Here is a 22,290-nt window from a genome sequence, read left to right on the forward strand (position 1 = left end):
TAAAGAAATCTAGATTTTGGGGCACCTGAGTGGCTCAGTCACTTAAGCTTCTGATTTCAGCTCAGGTCATTATCTCAGGGTATATAAGTTGGAACCCCTTATCAGGCTCTGTGCTGACAGCTCAGAATATTTGTTTAAAAAAGATTATTCTTTGTTCTTTTTAAAATTTAATTAAATTTAATTAATTAATTTACTTATTTTGCTGTTTAGAGGAAGTCCTCAGTTCAGCTATAATAATAGTGGCAGGAATCAGTTCTACCCACATCCCCCTATAAATGTCTCTTACATAGCTTTTTGTCTGAAATTTCTTTAATTAGAAATAAAGTCTAAGTAAAGAAAAAGAAAAGAAGAAGAAATAAAACCTTTTACTATAAAATGAAAGATAAAGTTTTCAAAAACCCAAACACTTGAAGTAGTTAAAATAAAATTAAAAAATGATATACTACTGTCTGTGCAAATAACTAAGCTAGATTAAAAAAAATATGCTAAGAACTGAAATATTCCAGGTAACTTATTGTTTTTAAAAAGTGATTAAAAACAGCTCCATTAAGAATGACATATCTGAGATATTACAAGTAATAATTTTGAAAATAAAGTCTTGCAAAAAATATTTTGCCTATGAAGCATTGTCAAAAATAAATCTCAGAGGTTTCCTAAACTAAGCAACATGCATGAATTTACTGAAATCACTGATTATTCGGAAATTATTTGATGGAGGTAAATCTTATATGAGATATTATTGCAAATTTCAAATAGTAAGGACAGAATATATCAAGATAGAAGGCCTACATAAAATTTATTCTGTTTAGATAATATATAGATAGTTTTAACTTGAAGGATAAGAAGAAATCTTTTTATTTGAGAGAGAGATAGAGAGGATGGGGGTGGGGGGCAGAAGGCCAGAGGGAAAGAGAGAAAGAATCTCAAGCAGCCTCCACACTCAGCCCAGAGCCTGATGTGGGGCTCGATCCCAGGACTCTGGTATGACCTGAACTGAAATGAAGAGTTGGTGACTCAACTGACTGAGCGATCCAGGAGCCCTGAGGATAATTTTAATTAGATAAAATTATTACTGACTTAGTTTAGTTAAAGATATAGTCAGTCATTGCTCTACACTGTACTGTGGTAACTGAAACTTCTGAATTTGGAACTGTATTCTCTCTTTATACCATTATGATGCATACACATTTCTGTTAACGTGGTATCATGTCAAGTGAGGACTGACTCCATTATAACTAGTTTTAACAAAATATATTTACGTAGTTACTTTTTTCCCCACAAAGATCACACAGTTTACAATAACTTCTTTTTCAATTTTCTAAAAATGTTATACCTCTGATTTCTGGTGACTGAAGAAAGAGCTGTGTTTGAATTATAGAAAAATATGAGTTCTTTCAAAATATAATTTTTTGTACTTTTTATTATATATTATTGGTCAAAGTGTTACTGGGCTTTCTGTTTTATCAAACAAGTAAGAATGTTTTATCTTTAAGACATTAAAATCCAAAGTAAATAAATCTAGCCTGTGATTATATTAGAAGTATGTTCTTGATAGAACAAGGATACCTCCAAACTAATTTTAAAAACTTTACTCTCTGGAAGCAGAGCACCCTGTACATTGTAAATACATCTAAATGACAATGAATGACGTACCTGAGTATATCTTTATCTCTTTATACTATATGCTTAGCAAATCTAATTTTTTCACAAGAAAACTTAGGCATCTAACCTACTACAACATATCAACAACTAGATATGTGCTCCAATAAGGATAAATTATACACAATTTGTGTACCTTTCTAATTTAACAGTCACTTTCTAATGTTTACGTATCTAAGGATTATATACAAAACAGCATTATTAAGGATGCAACTTTAAGAAACTTCACTTTAGATTAGTAATAGGTAAATTATAAAGTATTTATTAGGTTCCCATTATCTATTTGGGTAGTCAGAGTTGACATACTCATAGATAATGGCAATGCTGCATTTAATATAAGTACAGAAAATAGAAGAAGAATGGATAGAAGGCATCAGCTTTATAATCAGGTACTTATTAATGTTACTGTTCTAATAACATGTTATATTTTCTTTTTCTTACAGTACCATTGATAATGTACAAGTGTCCCAGATATGAGTGATAACTGATAGGTTTTATTCAATACCCTCAACATAGCTAAATAGATTAAAATTGAATATAGATAAATATAAAACATGTAAGTATTATTTTGGGATGGGTGTGAGACAAATACTTTAGTTGTTGATTTTGTAAGAACATGATTATATACATGGTCAATACAATCACGTTTGTTGGTCTTAGTTACATTCTATAAGGCAGATCAAAATACTAATTCAGAGCATATTTGCTGGCCAGTAAAGACCAACTACACTCTGAATTTCTTTATAGCATTTGCGAAGACCATTCTTTCTTCATTCTCATTCTATTCTAGCTCCAAATATTCAACTACTGAGTTGTTTAGACTCAGATTATGCAATAGCTTAAGGAAAGATATGATCTATATCAATGTTTGGGACAGAAGGCAATCTATTCATGATCTTGCTGACTCATTAGATATATATATTATACTAAGTATAAGAGAAAGTACAAATGAGTCTGTGTTAAGGACATATTGAGGCTCATTATAGGCCGTAAAAATAAGAGAAAATCATGAGCGTCAGATACATATATAGGAAGTCATCCAAGAATTTTCCCAAGAGTGGGTATGTTTTATTTCTGATAGAAATGTATTGAATTTGAATATTTACATTAAAGTCTTCTTAAAAGCAAAACAAAACAAACCAACAAAATTTAAAGAAAAAAACAGAAACAAATACAAAAAAGAAAAGAGCTATTCTAAATACTTTTATGTGCTTTACCTATCAACAATGACAGCATTAACAATACTCACATATTTTGTTTTAAGAATTGGCCATGAGTGTAATAGTGAACAGAGAAGAACAAAGGAGACTACAGTGAATGCTGCAACTGATAGATTCTTGACAATATAGTTGATAGTCTAAGTGGTACATATCAATCTTTTGTTTCCTGCAGAGACGATGTATGTAGATCTTAATTAGTGTTTGCAAATTATTTGGCAATCCTTAGTTAAAACTCTCAAGTAATATCACATTATACCTGCTCAAAACATTTCTCAACAAATGATGTCGGTTGCTCTTCATTTTGCTGATCCTTGTGTCATTCTCTAATTGTCACTATCTGCTTGTATGTCCACAACTGGTCAACTCTCTTCTCAGTTTTGGAGCCAATATAGAATTCCATGGTGCTCTGCTTCTTAATAATGTGTTTCAGATTAAAGTAAAATTAAATTTTACTTGTTAAAATTTTACCTCTGTCATAAATTATTTATTGATTTATTTTAATTATCAGATAAATATCAGATTTAATATCAGCATACAGGAGTAACATTAGAATGCATTAGAAATGGCAAATTTTTCAGAAAAATGTCATGAAAATAAGGGTAAATAATCAGAGAAAAAATATACAAGTACATAAAATTAAAACTGAACTATGGATATACCATTAGAGTGACAGAACTAAATTTGGTAAGGATTGTAATGACCTCAATATTTTTGATTTCTTGTTATACCAATGCTTATTAAATCAAAGCTAGTAAGATAATACACAGCATCTCCAAAATATCTGGATTTTGGTCCAATATCTGTATTGGTCCTCAAACTTGGATACTAATTTCCCTAGTAACACAGAAAGATACTCGGTGGAAAGACAGGAATAATTTTAAGAGAATCAATTTATAGATTCTTACCTTCTATCTGTATTGTATTCTATAGACTCTCTTAAATCTGTCATTGACCTTTTCAGTTTAGAGAAGAAAGCCATACACCTTAACGTATGACAAATGTTCTTCTGGTGCATTGCCCTGAGGTGAAGATCACCAGAGCACAGGAGAAAGTGGAGCCTTCCTTAGAATTCTATCAACATACAATAAGCCCATAGCTACCTAAGTGTCCCTTTATTGTGCATAATTCTGTGAAGGATAAGTGTCCTCATAAAATGTATTATTTTGGCTCATGTTGGGACAACCTGGATTCATGGATATGGAGAACAATATTGGTTGAATACTGGAGCATTTTTTTTAATCACCTCTCACTGGAAAGATGACATATACTTTACTGGGACAGTTGTAGCTCACTTACTTTGCTATTTTAATTCACTTTAGACTCAAATAAAACCTGATTATTTCAGAAAGTTATTAAGATTTTTTCCCAGTTTGTAAATTTACAGGAAAGTTCTTTATAACATTGTTATTTCCAGTCAGTAGAGTTTTACCACCATATAAAAACAGAGATTAAAAGTTAGTTGACTGCTTAGTGAGGTTATAATTTTAATAATGTAGTGTCTAAAAGCTAATAGAGATGTCTGCTTATAATGAATGAGTGTATTTATGGATCATGTAGGTACCTCTTTCATCAGGGCCATAGCAGAGTAAAATACCACTGATGTTTTACTGTTTAATGGGTAACAATTGATTTAGCCTTCAAGTACTATTTATCTGCCTACTAATATCTGGTATGATTTCCAAAGGATACATTCATTTCTACTGGAGGTGTTATATCTATCTATATCTATAGCCATATCTTCAATTTAAATACATATATGAGAGTAATTTTTTAAGTCAAACACTTTTTTTAAAAAATGGAAGAAAAGCAGCACCAATGCCATCTAAATTGCATAGTTATATAACATCTGAATGGATACCATTGTAATTAGAAATACATTATAAAAGAAGATTAAAGTGGGGCTTATGGATAAGGAGTAGGTACAATATCTGTTATCCTTGGATTGAAAAGGGCCAGGCTTAACTTGCATCCTTATTACTCAGTACAAGAAAAATAAGACTTGAGTGCATATTGTAGTTGAGGACAGTAATAGAAATGTAGTAGCTAGCTTTTTACTTGTGGAATAAGCTGTAAGTAATAATATGGGCAAACTTTCTCAAGCTACAATTCTAGATGTCAACTTACCACAGCTGCACCATTTGGTTTGTTCTTGGACAAGTTATATGACTTTTCATGTCTTTGTTTGCTCATCTATAATATTTAGATGATATTCCCTCCTTCAAAGACATTAGGCAATGAATGAATTGCTGAAGGCAATATTTTTGAAAGATAAAGCCAGTTAAAGTGGTACAGATAGATTTTACACAGTAATAACTGTCACAATTGGCAAGAAATCCCAGTTTAAACTAAACTCAACTTCAATTAGTGCAGTGGTAACTGAGTCTTTTATATGGAGAATGAAGGAAGAGAGTCAGGAAATTACACACAGGGCATGCACACAGTCAGGATAGTGGAAATTTACACAAAGTGAGATGGGGATTTGGTTAGTGTGTTTGGCCATCTGGATTTACTAATTGGCTCTCATCAAAGATAGACTCCTGAGCTTACATGGAAACTGGGAGATAAGGGGGCCCTATTTTGTTGGCAAGGACAGACAGTACATTCTTTCGAGGGCCTTGAGCTTTCTTGAACAGGAACTTAAGGGAACTGGAATCCTTGGTCTAGGATTATGACCTTGAGCTGTTAGAAACCATGCTAGTTTTATTCAAGTCTCTTAGCATGTGTTGGGGACAGATGCGGGGTGACAGTGGGCAAAAACATTTGTAGTGACAGTCTGCAGTTGAAGCCTAGTCAAGAAGAGGGCTCAGAGGAGCCTGGCCAGAGCTTGGTCAGGGGGATTGTCTTTGTCACACTATTATTGGCACAGAATAAGTATTACCATGGCTTGTTTTCATTATATTATTTAGTCAAAGACTAAATCAGAACACATGATAGCACAAGTTTAGAAATGTTTGTAGGAAAGTGAAATTGGACACCAGACTCTTTTGGAAACCCTGGGATCTGTTTACCTATAGACTATGGATGGTAATTCTCTCCTGAATTTTATTTTATAAAACAGAGTGAATAAAGTCTTATTTTACACAGAAATACAGAACACTTAAGGTTGAAAAACTTGACTTTGTCTTTTCATCTGTGAATGTTGTTTTCAAAATAAACCTCAGGGCCTTTGTTAGTAAAGAAGTAAAGGCTAACACTTTGGCCTCTAACTAGAATAAGAAAACATATCTTCTGACTTCTGATCCCTCCACACAGACACAGGAATAATTACAATTACAATCAGGGAATTAGAACTACAGACACAAAAAGCCAACAATAGCAATTAATATTACAAACGGGTTTCTTAAGTTTCAAATATAATAGCTATTGGAGATTATGAAGAAAAATTTCTTAAAGCAATATTTGTACTCATATTTTTTTGGTCTCAAAATTTAATATATATTATTGACAATAGCAGAAGACGGCTGAAATCCTAGAAAACCAATGATAGCATCAATAGTTTATTTCTTATTCAATTAATGAAAAGAGCTTTAACATATTCTCTGATTGTATATGGAAATAGTGCTTCTGTAAAAACACAAAAAACAAAAACTCACTTCCTTTAGGTTTCTAAGAAGAGTTTTTGATTTTTCAGTTTGTTCAATTTTTTACTTATTAGAGATATAACATATGCCATAGTGAAAACTAGTAGTCTATGTGCCTTTTTATAATAATTAAATTATGATATCCATTTTGTTTGGAAATGTACTTACCATTCAATAATATATTTTAAACTGAATTGGATTTCATCCATTTGGAAAAGCTAATAGATACTATGTATAGCAGTTGGTCGTCCAAAAGCTAATGGATAGCAATGCCATTTAAAATCTAAAATATGGCATTTATAGGGGCATTTATAGTCATATAAGTTCTGACTTTTGATCTCTGCTCAGGTCACAGTCTTACAGTTTGAGGGACAGAGCCCTGTGTTGGGTTCTGTGCTGATAGCACGGAACATGCTTGAGAATCTCTCCCTCTTTCTGTCCCTCTCCTGTTCTCTCCCTCCCAAAACAAATAAATAAACTTAAAAAAATAAAATATGGCACTTCTATTAATGATAAATAATTGTATATGTGAAAAGTGAGGTTGTGATGATCAGAATGTCTTTCAAATCATTACTGGAGAGGTCCAATAGACATTTCTCATGTTGAGATTTAGAAATATATCTTTAGACAAAAAAGCATCATTTTCATTTACAGGGCATATATATTTCTGAGTTGTTGGGATCTAGAAATATATTGTTAGATAAAAGTAAGAGCATCATTTTCATTTTCAGGGCATATATATTTCTGAGTAAAAGTATGAAAGAATAGCATAACAGGCTTAATAAAATTGATCCTGTTTTGCCAACACAAACTACAACATGATACAAGCAACACCAACCTCAGAATTATTTGTTTTACCTTCTGATGCTTCTGTATCTTGTGTGAATCAGTCATTCTACCAGAACTTTTTGAGATATTGTTTTTAGAGTTCAACATACATCCATTGTCCATGTTTCAAGTGATAAGTAAACGCTTAACCATGAATCAAAAAGTAGAATAGTGTTTTAAAGGGTTGGTTGTTTTTCAACATTTATAAAGTCAAGAGGTTTTTGGTTGTTTCTCAGAGCATGAGATAGGCTAAAAATAAGCTGTAATCAAGTAGAGATCTAATTTTTAAATCCCTGAAATTAGCTGAAAATACCTGAAAAAAACATTTGTTTTGGGGCACAATGAAGGGCAGTTCAAAATCTATCTATTTAGTTTCCATTTATTCAGCCCTAGCACTAGCCCCTGCCCATCCCCCCTCCCCTTCCTCTTTACTTCTTTCTCATAGCCTCTTTCTTCTGCTTTTATACTCCAGAGATGATCAATGGTATTGTTTAATCTCCAGAGAAAATAGGAAGAAGGAAAAAGACAACAATATTGTCTAAAAATATTCTTTAGCTCATGGAGGGAGTAGAAAAGCTAGAAACAATCATTTGTTACTACTTCTGATGATGTAGACAATTTAGTAGCAGAATGCACATATTAAGCTGCTAGAAATAGAGATGGAAACAGGTTTTTTTGGTAGTTTTATAATCCCTTTCTGAAATGACTTATAGTTACCTATAAGTACTGTTAACAAATATTGTCTATTTTCAACAAATACAATGAATAATTTTATGACTCTTTCTAAATAAGAAATGCCCATGTGTCCTTATTTAAAAAAATCAGGCACTTAAATGTGGCAAATATCCATCAATCATTGTGGGATGAAACTTCACTTTAATTTGAAACTGGTAAGCTACTAGAAGAGTTCACATAATATACAAACTGGTATACCTCACTTAAAAAAAATTTTTTTTTATTTTTAAGGGACAGAGAGTGAGCAGGGGAAGAACAGAGAAGAGGAGACACAGAATCATAAGCAGGCTCTAGGCTCTGAGCTGTTAGCACAGAGCCCGACGCGGGGCTAGAACCCATGAACCGCGGGATGGTGACGTGAGCTGAAGTCGCCGTGTAACCAAATGAGCCACCCAGGCACCCCAGTATATCTCACTTTTAAACAAAAAGACAGTAAATGCACACCTGTCCAGTTTGGTTGATGCTTAGGGAATATTTTCAAATGAAAAAAACAAGATTTTCTCCATATTAAAGTTTCATTTAACGCTAGTGCATTAAAGTGCTTTTAGACAGTAGGCTCTCTTAAAAATGTGTGCTATTCAAAGAATTGGGTATTTTCTTTACAAGAAACACACAATTCAGCGCATGTAATAATCTGACTAAATGGTGTAAAAGAAAACAACAAAGTATAATTTATGTACATTTCATTTTGGCTTTCATCATCTGGTATCAATCTTTATAAAATAATTCTAATCATGAACCTTATTAATCAGAATTTCAAAAGACATGTAATTTGTGGGTACTTAGGTAATAAAGTCTTACATTTTCTCATATTTTGAGGCTATACATCCTGTTAACAATATGACAAGGAGAAATGGCCTCCAGGATTGTATATAATGAGAGTGTGAATTTCAGATCTCTGATTGGCATTTTCAGCCACACAATCTTTTATTACTTTATTTGTACGTGAATAATTCATTTTGCTCATTTTTATGATAATTTTTTGAAAGCAGATATTTGCCAATGGCTCTTATGCTGCACCTTCTCAGGACACATCTTGAGGACAATGGAAGTGTTTTAGGACTAGTCATCCCAAAGCCAATGGTCATGTTGTTTGCACTCATTTTGCATTTGTCTGCTTCCGAGCCTATTTTCCCAGTCTCACGTCTATTCTGTGAAGGCTCACTATCTTTCAATAAATGTCTTTTTCTTAATTGGAATCAGCTTCTGTTGTTGGTAATCAAAGAGCCCTAACTAATGAAGGTCATTAGGAGACCAAATATTTTCAAAAGAAAAGAAATCCTGAAAAACAAAACAGATTGTTTCAAACTGTTGGAGGAAACCAATGTATTTTTAGATGAGATTGTTATAAAAAGTGAATGAATCCTGGGAAATGCCAAATTCTGAGGCAATAGATAAAAAAAGCTGTAGGGAGTTCTAATGACAACCATCTGGACATTCTTTGAGAAACTACATTTGGAGGATGTAATATAATGTAACAATTAAACTGAATAAGTTAATTCCTGAGTTTGTATGTAAAATGTAAAAATGCTTTATATATAGGCACACGAAGACATATAAATAGATCACACAAGGTCTGAAGGGGACTCACAGAAATGATATCCTTTGTTTATCTTGAAGAAGGGAGGTAGAATCGAAGCCATTGAGATAATGATACTGGGCTTTTAGATTTACATGATATATTTGTATTTCTGATACTTTACAGTGTGAATGTGTTCATCTTTCTCTTGGATAATTCAAACTCCTTCCTTTAAAAAGAAATTATTTTGATTATCTAATAAATGGACATAATAATTAGCCTAGAAGTATTTCTAGAAATAAGGTATTTAATAATTAGTGGCAATGCATGCTATCTTTTGATGTTTGGAGTCTTTTGATTTTTTTCTTGCTTTTTTTGTATTGCAATTGGCCAATTCTTAGATATATTAGTATTTGATTTTCTAAATGATTTTCTTCTGAGACTGTGATTTTCATAAAATTACATATGGAGGAGATGGCAAATGAAGGTTTAAATGCACAAGTAACTTTGATAGCCCATCTTTGAGAAATACTGCTTCTAACACTGTTTAGATAGGTATAGGTCTTGGTTATTCATTCCATGCAGATCTCACATGTGACAGGTAAAGTGATTACAGCTATTCCAGGCGTCTCTTGCCATTTGCATTTTTTTTTAATGTTTATTTATTTTTTAGAGAGAGAGACAGGCAGACAGACAGAGACAGAGCATTGAGTGGGGGAGGGGCAGAGACAGAGGGAGACACAGAATCTGAAGCAGGCTCCAGGCTCTGAGCTGTCAGCACAGAGCTCCATATAGGGCTTGAACTCAGAAACCACAAGATCATGACCTGAGCTGAAGTCAGATGTTTAACAACCGAGCAACTCAGGTGCCCCCGGCTCTTGCCGTTTAATTGACTCATAGAATGATTAAAAATTATATATATAAAAGTACTGACTTCCTTCTCTACTGTATTGCATGCTGGAAATATATAATGATGTCCTACTAATGTACTTACCCAACTCTCCATTCAGTGATGTCACACTGGTAGCTTGAAATCCTGGTCTGAAGGATTTACACCTCAGAAATTAGCAAGTACTGTGTATTAGAGCTTTTTTCACAGAAAGCCAGTTATAAACTCTTACCAGAATACCACTTATCCAGTCTCATCAAAACCCCTTCTTAATATTCCCTGGTCATTTTCCATTTCTCATAGCAGCAAGCCCTTGGCTCCACCTCTTTGCCCAACATATCCTCTCATTAATCACACATTACTTGAAGTTCTTTCAATTACATGTTACTTTACTTTGACACTCAAGTTGGGTTAATATCACCTATTAGACAATCTCATAACTCTGGATATTTTATACAAATTATATTGAAATTAAACATATATAAATTAATTTCAATAGAATTTTAACTGAGAACATTTTATTTATTATGCACTGTTCTTAATGCTGGGAATAAAGCAGTGAACAAAATCAACACTGTCTATAAGTCATAAAGATTTCATAAGAGTGGAGGAAGTAAGAAGGTTTGTCTCTATCTATCTATCTATCTAAAGTATTGTGATAGAGATGACAAGAGAGTCCTTTGGTAGGGAGCAGCACTAAAAAGAAAATTGAAGTAAAGTAAGGACATAAGACAAATAATAGTTCTAGACTATTTTGTCAAGAGAAAATGGAAATTCTTGAGGTTGCAGTGTATTGGAAAAAGCTGGGGAGGAGAGAGGTAGCAGAAGGAAGGAGATAGAAATGAGACAGCAAGATAGGATCACATGATGTGGCCTTTGTAAGGTGTGATATGGAATCTTTAGATTTCATTCAAAATAAGAATGGGAGGGGATGGATTATGAGAGATTCAGGGAGGGGATGGATTCCCTTTGGAGGGGATGGATTATGGGAGATTCTGGGCTTTCAGAAAGTTTGCTCACTGTTGCACTCCCAGTGTATAAAGTGGCGCCTGGCATATTGCTCAATAAATAGATATTAAAGAAATATAACTAGAGCATATATTCATAGAATTTAGAGAGTGTGGAGTTTACTTTCAGATAATTATCAAATCACCAAATTCCACAAATAACTGTTTACATTTTGGTTTGTTCTGCTTTTAGGATTTCATAAGAATTCGCTGTGCTGCAATACACATCAATGACCTATTAGCAATAGTAAGAACTCATATGCACAGCAGATAGGGACTTGGTTGGATTGCAGCATCCTGAGCATCTGATGACCTAGTTCATTAGGAACTTTGATTCACACTTACTGTCTATATGGACACCATGCCTATCAGAAATTATAGAATATGAAAATTCCAACTAGAAAATATTCACACACATAGAGTTATTTGTCTCTTTGAAATATCCCCAAGTGTTGGTAATGCATTTTATATTTAAAAGTAAGTGTATGAATATATTTTCCTTTTTGAAAATGCACAAAAGAATGAGAATTAGGGGCACCGGGGTGGCTCAGTCAGTTAAGCCTCAGACTTCGGCTCAGATCATCATCTCATGTTTATGAGTTCAAGTCCTCCATTGGGTTCTGTGCTGACAGCTAGAAGCCTGGAGCCTGCTATGGATTCTGTGTCTCCCTCTTTGCCCCTCCTCTTCTCATCTCTGTCTCTCTCTCAAAACTAAATAAGCATTTAAAAAAAAGAATGTGAATTATTTTAAGATTTTTTTTTTTTAATCTCTATACTCAACATGAGGCTTAAACTTCCAACCCCGAAATCAAGAGTTGCATGCTCTATTGAGTGAGCCAGCCAGGTGCCCCAAGAATAAGAATTATTTTAAAATTTCCTTTCTAATTTCAATTCACTTCAAAGCATCTCCAGGCAATCGTTATAAGCTACAAAGTAGCCAACACATGGATTAGCCAACACATTTTAGCCTTGTTTCCAACAAGCGCTTCTCCATTTTCTACTCCACTTAATAGTACACTCATTTTATAAACCACATTCAGATTTACCTTCCCAAAATCTCTGGAATCCACTTAAAGAACTTGGTTGTTTTTTAAGGTCAGGATTCTAGCTATTGCACAGTTTTCCTCCATCAGTTTATGTATAGACATAAAAAATAAATAAGATTCAATATATAATTTGTTCAAAATGTATTCATCCCAAAGCACTATCACTAATATCATAATATGGATAAAACATTTGAAATCAACCTTAGACTGTACTAAGAACAAAGCTCTAGACTGAAAATTGACATTCTTTTGAATTTAATCAATAGCCACAGATGATTTTCTAAATTACTGTTCTTAACTGATTGTTATTTATATCATCCATGCTAAAAAAATAAACTGGGGGAAAAACACCTAAGGTACAGTTACTTATATTATTTAAAGCTCTCTTTGCAAGATTATTCACAATTTCACACAGTTTTATGATATCGTATTTATTGTCATGGCCATTTGATTTGGGAATAATATAAGAATTAAGGAAGCTTTTATCATGTGCTGCTAAAAAGGCTCAGTCTCCAGGTTAGATTAGATGATATTCTAACTTCTGAAGATGGTAGTTTTACTATAATTTGTATATGGGATAAAAGACGTGGTACTTATAAATGACAAGTTGTTAAGAAGCACATCACTCTGGTATAAAGAAAACTACTTTTTACTCTGACTCTTTGAGACTCTCACTGCCCCCCAGCTGTATCAGTATCTCTCTCTGCACATGCACACACACGTACACACATGCACATGCATGGCCCATGCATTCTTTCTCTTTCTCTCTATTTCATAATTTGCTTTTATATCCCCATACCCATTTTTTCATTCAGACGACGGTTTTTATGACAAAAATATGAATTTTCAATATAATACTTTAAATATATGTAAATGATACATATGCTTTCACATACCTACTGGGATTAGATAATAATTACAAATCCATGTCTTGTATTATTTACTAGCTTAGGAAAGTTTTTATTTTATTTTATTTATTTAAAAAAATTTTTTAAATTTATTGCTGAGAGAGAGAGAGAGAGACAGTGTGAGCAGGGGAGGGTCAGAGAGAGAGGGAGACACAGAATCTGAAGCAGGCCCCAGGCTCTGAGCTAGCCGTCAGCACAGAGCATAACTTGGGGCTCAAACCCACGAACTGTGAGATCATGACCTGAGCCAAAGTCAGACACTTAATCGACTGAGCCACCCAGGTGCCCCTTAGGAAAATCTTAAAACAAAAACAAAAACAAGCAAAACACAACTAAAAATATGCAACTGCTATTAAAGCAGAATAAAATAAAGTTTATTCATTCCCAGTTTGTCATTATAAGGTAATTTTAACTCACATAGTTTTGAGTCTTCATAGTTGAAAAAATGCTTTCATAGATTGTGAAGAAACCCTTCAGAGAATTAACAACAAAATTCATTCCACAGTTGTGACATGTATTATTTTTGTCTCATCCCGAACTACTGTATTCTAACTTTGATTAGCTGCTTCAAATTACTTTGGTCATAAAATAAAACTGAATGAAAAACTACATCAATCAATGCAAACACTTTACCATTGAAAAATGAGTAACATAATGCTATCAAATGATTCAAATGTTTCTGAAAACATGAATTCCAATTTCATTTCTGCTAAGAAAGGAGCCATGCAAGAGGTAACCAGCTAGCTGCATAAACTACTTGAAATGTACATAACCTGCATGGCTATAGAAAGCCTATTTGTACAATGAGGGAATGTTATTAGATAATGAAGGGAACTTTTCATTTCTACTTGTCTATAAATTTGCAACTTAATTTTTTTCTTGTATCTTACTATATATAATTTCCTGTCTAGAAATAATTTTTGGAATTGCCTTTCCATTCTTACTCTTAAAATAATTTTAAGCTAAATGTAGTCGTAGTCTTCTTAATGACTATGTTATCCAGTTTATTCACTTTCAAATTTCTTCTTTTTAAAAAATGCAACATTATATTGCTTTTCTTGTCTGCATTTTCATTAGGATTCAGTTAACTGAAAAAAAGAATTAATTAATTTTTGCATTTTATATGTACCAGTCATACAATGGGTCATTACAATAATAATAGAAATTAAAATACTGTTTTTTAAAGGTGCTGATTATAATATTCATGGTAATTATTATCATACTGATGATGGGTCTTCAAGACGGTTACTTGCATAACCGTCTTCTGAAAAGGAAGGAAAGATGTACTATACTTTAAAATGATACCGTCCAAAGGAGTTAAAATTAAGAAAGTCTCTAAAAACTCAAAGCTGAGTTATGTGAAAATTAATTTGTTTTCACAGTGATATCCCCAGATAAATGAAGTATATGTTGCTGTCCATAACTAGTCATGTCATTTATACTGATGGACAGTCCCCCACTATAATTCCTTTTTAAAAATCTTTTGTATTCTTATAAGTTGCCTTCAGGGCTTGACAATCAGAAGAAATACATGGAAAATTTCCATTTATAAAGTCCCTACAGATAAAGATATATAGAAGTTTATATGTTTGTCCTCCCAACTAGTTTCAGAGTTATGTGTTAAGTGTTTTATTTTTTCTGAAAAGTCTTTTTTTTTTTATGTTTTATTTATTTCTGAGAGAGCATGAGCAGGGGAGGGTCAGAGACAGAGGGAGACACAGAATCTGAAGCAGGCTCCAGGCTCTGAGCTAGCTGTCAGCACAGAGCCTGAAGCGGGACTCGAATCCACGAACCATGAGATCATGATATGAGCCAAAGTTGGACGCTTAACCGACTGAGCCACGCAGGCGCCCCTGAAAAGTCTTTTTCTTAGCTAGTTTTTAAAAACAAACTGTAGAGCTTATATAAGTACATTTAAATAAATAGTGTATTTTACACTGAAAATGAAGAAGTTTTTACTGCTTAGTTTCTAATATTTATTTTTCCACCAGTGAAATTCTGTTATTGCATTGAGTGTTTAGGAATCTAGCTTTGATACATACTTATTCCAAAAAACTGATTTTAGATGGAAAGTACACCATAGGGAAGACAGCTGATAATATTGTAATAATGCTGGAAGGTGACAGATGGGGACTATACTTAACTGTGATGAGCAGTGAGTAATGTATGGAATTATTGAATCACTATGTTGTGCACCTGAAACTAATATAACATTGTATGTCGACTACATTTCAAAAAGAAAGAAATACTTTCTGGGACGTCTGGGTGGCTCAGTTGGTTAAGCGTCTGACGTCGGATCAGGTCTTGATCTCACAGTCCATGAGTCGAGCCCCATGTCAGGCTCTGTGCCGACTGTTCAGAGCCTGGAGCCTGCTTTGGATGGCCTCCTTCTCTCTCTGCCCCTCCCTCACTCTGTCTCTCTTTCAAAATAAAAAAAAAATTAAACATATTTTTAAAAAGGATAAAGTTCTAAGTATTTTTTAGTGATAAGCATGCTATGTTAAGATATTTGATGGGGCACCTGCATGGCTCAGTAGGTTAAGCATCCGGCTTCAGCCTAGACCATGATCTTGCAGCTTGTCAGCCTCTGTGCTGACAGCTCAGAATCTGTTTCAGTTTCTGTATCTTCTTCTCTCTCTGTTCCAACACCCCCCCACCTCCTGTCACTCTCTCTCTCTCAAAAATAAAGATTGAAAAAATTAAAGATATTTGAAAATATTTGAAAAATAAATTATTATATTAATGCCTCATAGGAATCCATAGATATAAATGAAAAAAAAGTTCTTTAAAGGATGACTTGCAACTATCATATAAATATAAATGTAATAACATATAAAAGGTTATCTTTGCTTTTCTAACGATTTAATGGAAATAATATCCAGAGGTATGGAAGGTTCAGGGTTTCATTCTATAACAAAAACTAAACAAAAAACTATAACAAAAATAAGTCCAAACTGTCAAGAGAAAAATCATTGTAATAATTTTAATTATCTAGAAAATGTTTCATTTCCAAACTGTACACTTGAAAAAGACAGGAGAGCTGAATAGAAAGAGCAATGACACAAGGTATGGATTTGAATTAAACATAGTTAATTTTAAGAGCAACTTCATCTTCACTTTCAATGTAATCTTTTTGGCAGTTTCTCCCTGAGTGAATGCTATGGGCCTGGTTAATGGAGACTGTTGTACACGGGATCAACATTAGGTGATCTCAGAATGGATTTGTAGGTGGACAGGAGATTGAGACCAGGTTTTTAAAGTGATGACTGGCTCCATAAAGGAGAAAATGCACTGATCTTACAGGACATGAGGACTGTCCCCTCTCAGATCACCTCTGCATCAGGCTGTTAGTGACTGTGGCAACTGTCAGCCTCTAGGCCGAGCTGGAAAAATGGCTCAAGTATATTGATTCTGGGGACCCAAGAGAGCACTATTTTTCTGAAATAGCAAATTGCTGGCCTCACAAAACTTGCCCCTATGAAAAAGAGCTCACAAGACTCACAAGACTGTCCGTTTCCTGCCGACTATTTGGCAGCACTGGATATCAATTCACCTTTATGGCAAGCCATACAGTGTACTTGAAACCACACTGACGCAATGAGGCACTTCCTCACACCAAAGGTTGACCTGTTTAGACCTCACCGTCAAGGACCTTTCAGTGCTGTTTGCCGTTCAATGTACCAGATTACAGCTGTTGATCTCCACCTCATAAATCTATGATGGACTCTACTCCCTTTGTCACTCCCACTACCAGCACCTCCTTAATATCTGAAATGCTATCTCCTCTCCTCTCCATATCTAACCTGTAAGCCCCTCTCTATTGCATACCACAACTCTGCCCTACATCACCAAATGGACCAGATCTGACATGACAAATGGATTCATACAAACTTCTGAGGTAGCATCCCAGGACTTGCAAGTAACATGATGTTGGATTTGTCACTATGCAAGGCCAGACCTACAGCCTCATGCCATAATCTATCCCTCAGCTCTTTCTAGTGATCAGCCCTTTATACCAATTTCCTCCAAAAGACCATGGACCTCATTTGGCTTGACCAAACCTCAGTCTAGAACCCAAACAGAGGAGCTTGTGAGTGAATATCAAAAAAGCTATCTCCCACTATACCTCCAGTGGGAAGTACTTCCCAGCTACACCTGTCTTCATCCTGTAAATTCATTGCCCCTTAATGAGGAATACTGTCTCATTCAGAATCTATTGTGGACCTGAGGAGAGGGTCCTCTTGACTCAGCCATGTCTGCAAGCTCTCCATGCAGATGACCTCTATTATTGCAACATCATTTCTTTAATATTCCAGTCTAAACTTCATCCTTCCAGCCCCTCTATGCAAGAGATGTCCTGCTTATGTGCCAAAAGAGCCATTTTGATCCCTGTTATTGAGACTGACATCCTCTCTGCACTCTGCCTTGATCCCACCTTGTGGCCTCTAGTAGGCCTGTGAGTAATAAACGCCTCTATTTCAAATCCTCCTGCAATCTGTTGTTGAATAATGGTTCACCATCTGGCAACTTGTGTTCCATTTAATAAATATTAATTTAACAAATTCATAACAGAGGGCTTGCACTTTCATCCTTTGTCTCTATTTCCAGTGTCATTTCCCCCATCACAGTGCTTATTTTCTCACAACTATTTTTGCATTTCAAAAGGAAGTTTTTATTTCTTGCATTAGAATATATTTCTGGTTTCTTTTATTTAGTCTACCATAGTCTGTCATAAACCCAGGTATTTAAAAGGGAGGAAGGCAATTGCCCTTTTGTAATATTTAGAGGTAGAGTTGATCCAGAGAAAAATACCAACACCTTTAAATTTGTCGAAGATATTTTTTTTTTAAGTCCAAACTGTCAAGAGACTTGTGGTAACTCATCTGCTCCTTTCAGACATCTTAAAGATCAATACTTATTTCAGGTGCTGGTGATCATGTAGTTATCTGCATCAATCACTAAGATGGTCACAAGGAGCAAATCAAACACCTGGGAGCTATTTCATTTTTCCTGTGATTTCGACTGAATTCTGATGCACATCAATCATCGCATCCATGCCAAACGCTGCCATTACAAGCACAAGTAGGATTGTAATAATATTAAATATAGTTTTAAATCATTATCTAATCCTGAAATGTCCAGATTAACCTAAGTTAAGAACCCATAGGTAACTATGACAATAATTAAAATAAAATATTTTGTCCAAAGCCAGAGAGAAGCCAGTGATAGGAAAAAGAAATAAAAAATCCCGATACACATTCTCAAATATTATTTGTAGGTATCTAGAAGCATTTACTAAAACATATCTAAGGTTCTCACATGCTAAAATGTTAAGTAATGTCATCTATCACAAACACCTTCAGGGGAAAGGGGAGAGAAACTGTGGTGAAATCATGCCCATTCACACCTTATCTGGACAACTTTTATTTTGGGTGCTAAACTCATCCTTTAATAAAGTCATTCTGAACATTTTATCCAGATCCCCATAAGATGGATGGCATCCATGTATTCATACAGGGCACACATTCATGGGTGTCTGTGAGTTATGTACAATTCTTGAGCTTTCATATATTCCTCAAATTACATATCAGCATGAAAGTGGGAGAGAAGGCCATCTTATTTTTTAATTTTGTTTAAAAATTTATGTATTTATTTTGAAAGAGGCAGAGACAGCGTGCGTAGGGGAAGGGCAAAGTGAGAGAGAAAATCCCAAACAGGCTCTGCACTGTCAGGGCAGAGCCCAATGTGGGGCTTGAACTCACTGAACTGTGAGATCATGACCTCAGCCAAAACTGAGAGTCCGACGTTTAACCAACTGAGCCACCCAGGTACCCCACAATATTATTTTTCGAAATAAAGTTAGTATTTAACCGAGTATAACAAAAATTCTTATAATTTTTGTCAAAGTGAGATTTCATTGGATGGAATTGAAAAAATAATGTTTGCTTTTTTTTTTTTAGAGAGACAGAGAGAGATGGAGCAGGGAGGGGCAGAAGAGAAAGGGAGACAGAGGATCAGATGCAGGCTCTGTGCTGAAAGCAGAGAGCTTCATGTAGGGCTCAAATTCATGAACCACGAGATCATGACTGAGCCACAAGAACTCCTGAAATTGAACATTTTAATTCTGTATTTTAAATGATCTGATTTTAAATGATCTGTCAGAGTTTCTAATTTTTATTCCCATTTTGGATGTGCTAGAGTAGGAAAATGCAGGTAAGCAATGAATTAGCAAGGATTATCTTGTCAATCCCTGTAGACACATAACTAGAGTGGAAAAGACACTAGAATGTTAAAAGTTATTTCTATGAGATATTGGAGACAGAAAAAGCAGACAGCAGCAACATATACTACAACTCTGTGACAAGTATCGTCCCAGGAGCTCACTTTAGCATTTATTACAAGATACTGTGGAGAAGGTCCAATAGGTATTGTAGTGGGGGAACATGAAGGCAGCCCATTTGGAGAAGAGACAGCAACTCAGATGCCAATAAGAACATACCGTTAAAGTGAAATCAGGCTATTTGATACATTTTCAGCTGCAGCATATTTATAACATATTACCTATTTAGCTTTTTATAGTGTGAAAATGCAGATCACAACAGTTTAAGGTTTACTGTTTTTCAATTATTGTTACTGTTTCTTATTTTTAGCACTTTTTCCTCTTGGTTGGGTCATTTGTGCACAATTTGGAAAGTCACACCCACACATCAAAGAATCATTCCTATTTTCCTCTTCCCCAGATGACATAGACTTCTGACTCATATCTGCAAATGTAATGACCAAAAATAAGGGAGAAGTGTTAAAAGAACGTAGGTGTAAGCTTTTCACAAACAAGTTGCTGAGAATCTGGCATGTGTTTTCCCACACTGAAAAATGTAAATGGGTTTCTTTTCATTACGTTGAAAACAAGAAGGATAACGCACCATTCTTTTACACTTGTTGAAAATAAAGTCTACTACTTCCCAAAGCAATGATTTGAAGTTCTGGGGACAGTACCATCAAATTGCAACAAAGAGTGTTTATTTAACAAGGCCTGGATAAAAGAAGCTTCAGCCATTTCTTTTGGCTTTGAGCATAGCGTAATCTAAAAGGATGAATGAATCTCTTACTGTCTTTATTTTTNCCCGAGATCATGACCTAAGCGAAAGTCGGACGCTTAACCGACTAAGCCACCCAGGTGCCCCTCTTACTATCTTTAAAATAATTTTATCTAATGTTAATAATCTCATTTTCTGCCTGGACTACCAGGGACAAATTCCAGTGGAACTCTGCTCCCTACAGGCTTAGTTACCCCAGGTAGCTACTGTCTACCTACTAGAACTACTAAAGACTAATGCCACTTAGGACATAATTCACCTTTCAGGTGAATCCTTAGATCTGTTTCTTCTCCTTTTCAACTCCCTCCACAGTACACACACACACACACACACACACACACACACACACACACACTCCAATCACAAAAAGAAAAATACTTAATGAATGAATGAATAAATGGATAAATGAATTAAGACCTACTTTCTCTCATTATCTGTCTGTCATATATATGACAACAATTAGCAGATTTTAACAAATCAGGAGGTATGATCTGGTGGAAGGTGAGCCAAGGAGAAAGGAGAACCCAAAAAGAAGGAAAAAGGAAGATAGAAGTGAAATGAAAGAAATGCCCTGAAGACCTCTGTCCCTGTTGTAAACAAATTTTGAAGAGCTGAGAGAATTTGCCAAGTAAACTCCCTTGGGGTGTTCTTTTAGGTTAGATCACTGTTTAAATTTCTTTTGGAATCATTGAAATACTCAGATATAACCTCGAGGTAATTTTGATGTGGTTNATATTAAAAACATCTATCTCATCTATATTTTCAAATGCTTGACAGTTTTATTTCATATTATTATAATTTGTTCTTTTCCTTCATTACATTGTTTAATCCCTGCTCCCATTCCACTCATTTTATATTTGTATCATATCTTTTTCTTGATTAAAATTTGCCAAACAAGGGTTTAGTTTATTGATGTTTTCAAAGAAAAGAGATTTGGTTTTAGTAATGAAATCTGAACTTTGTTCTGTTTTCTATTTTTTCCTAATTACTTATTCTTACTTTTATCAACTTCTTTTTTAATTTTTAAGTTTATTTTTATCTAGTTTCTTAATTTCAATTCTTAGTTATTTTACTTGAATATTTGGTTTTATTATGATAGGCATTTGCATTTTCTTTATCAAAACATTTGCATATTAATACTTATATATTAAACATTTAACAATGAAGAGGAACTTCTCTGTATTTTTCCCAACCTAATTCTATTGTCTAGAGAAAAAAATCCCACTGGTTTTTTTTTTTTAGCTGTTTCTTCTCACATTTTCCATGGACCTATCTTTATTTTTCAAATTGTACTAGCTAATATCTCATAAGCATAACTAGTTTTTTCTAGATGCTAATAATATAACATAATTATGAGATAATATTATAACAGACCTATATGATAGAATAATACTATAACACATAACATAATCTTATATCTATAATTCTGTTTCCTTTTTGTTTCTTGGAGTTCTCTTTCCTGGAGTTCTCTGTCCTGGAGTTCTCTGTCATCCTGTTTCAACCTGGGGTATTTACCTCCTTTTGCTTTATGGCAGCACATCCACAGCAGCTTCATCAAAAAGGATTAAAAGGAAATAGAAATAGTCCACAAAATACTGAAAATGTTTGTATTCTGCCTTCACTTGGCTTGGCTCTACTTGAATGCAGAATTATATCCAATACTTTTTTTTTCAAAGTCTTTAAAACATTGCTTGTTTTAAAATATTTGTTGATTTATTTATTTTTATTTTTAAAAAATGTTTTATTTATTTTTAGAGAGAGATAGAGACAGCATGTAAAGGGAGGGTCAGAGAGAGAGAGA

The sequence above is a fragment of the Crocuta crocuta genome, unplaced genomic scaffold (assembly GCF_008692635.1).
Source record: "Crocuta crocuta isolate KB4526 unplaced genomic scaffold, BGI_CrCroc_1.0 scaffold158, whole genome shotgun sequence".
In the NCBI taxonomy this organism is placed as follows: domain Eukaryota; kingdom Metazoa; phylum Chordata; class Mammalia; order Carnivora; family Hyaenidae; genus Crocuta; species Crocuta crocuta.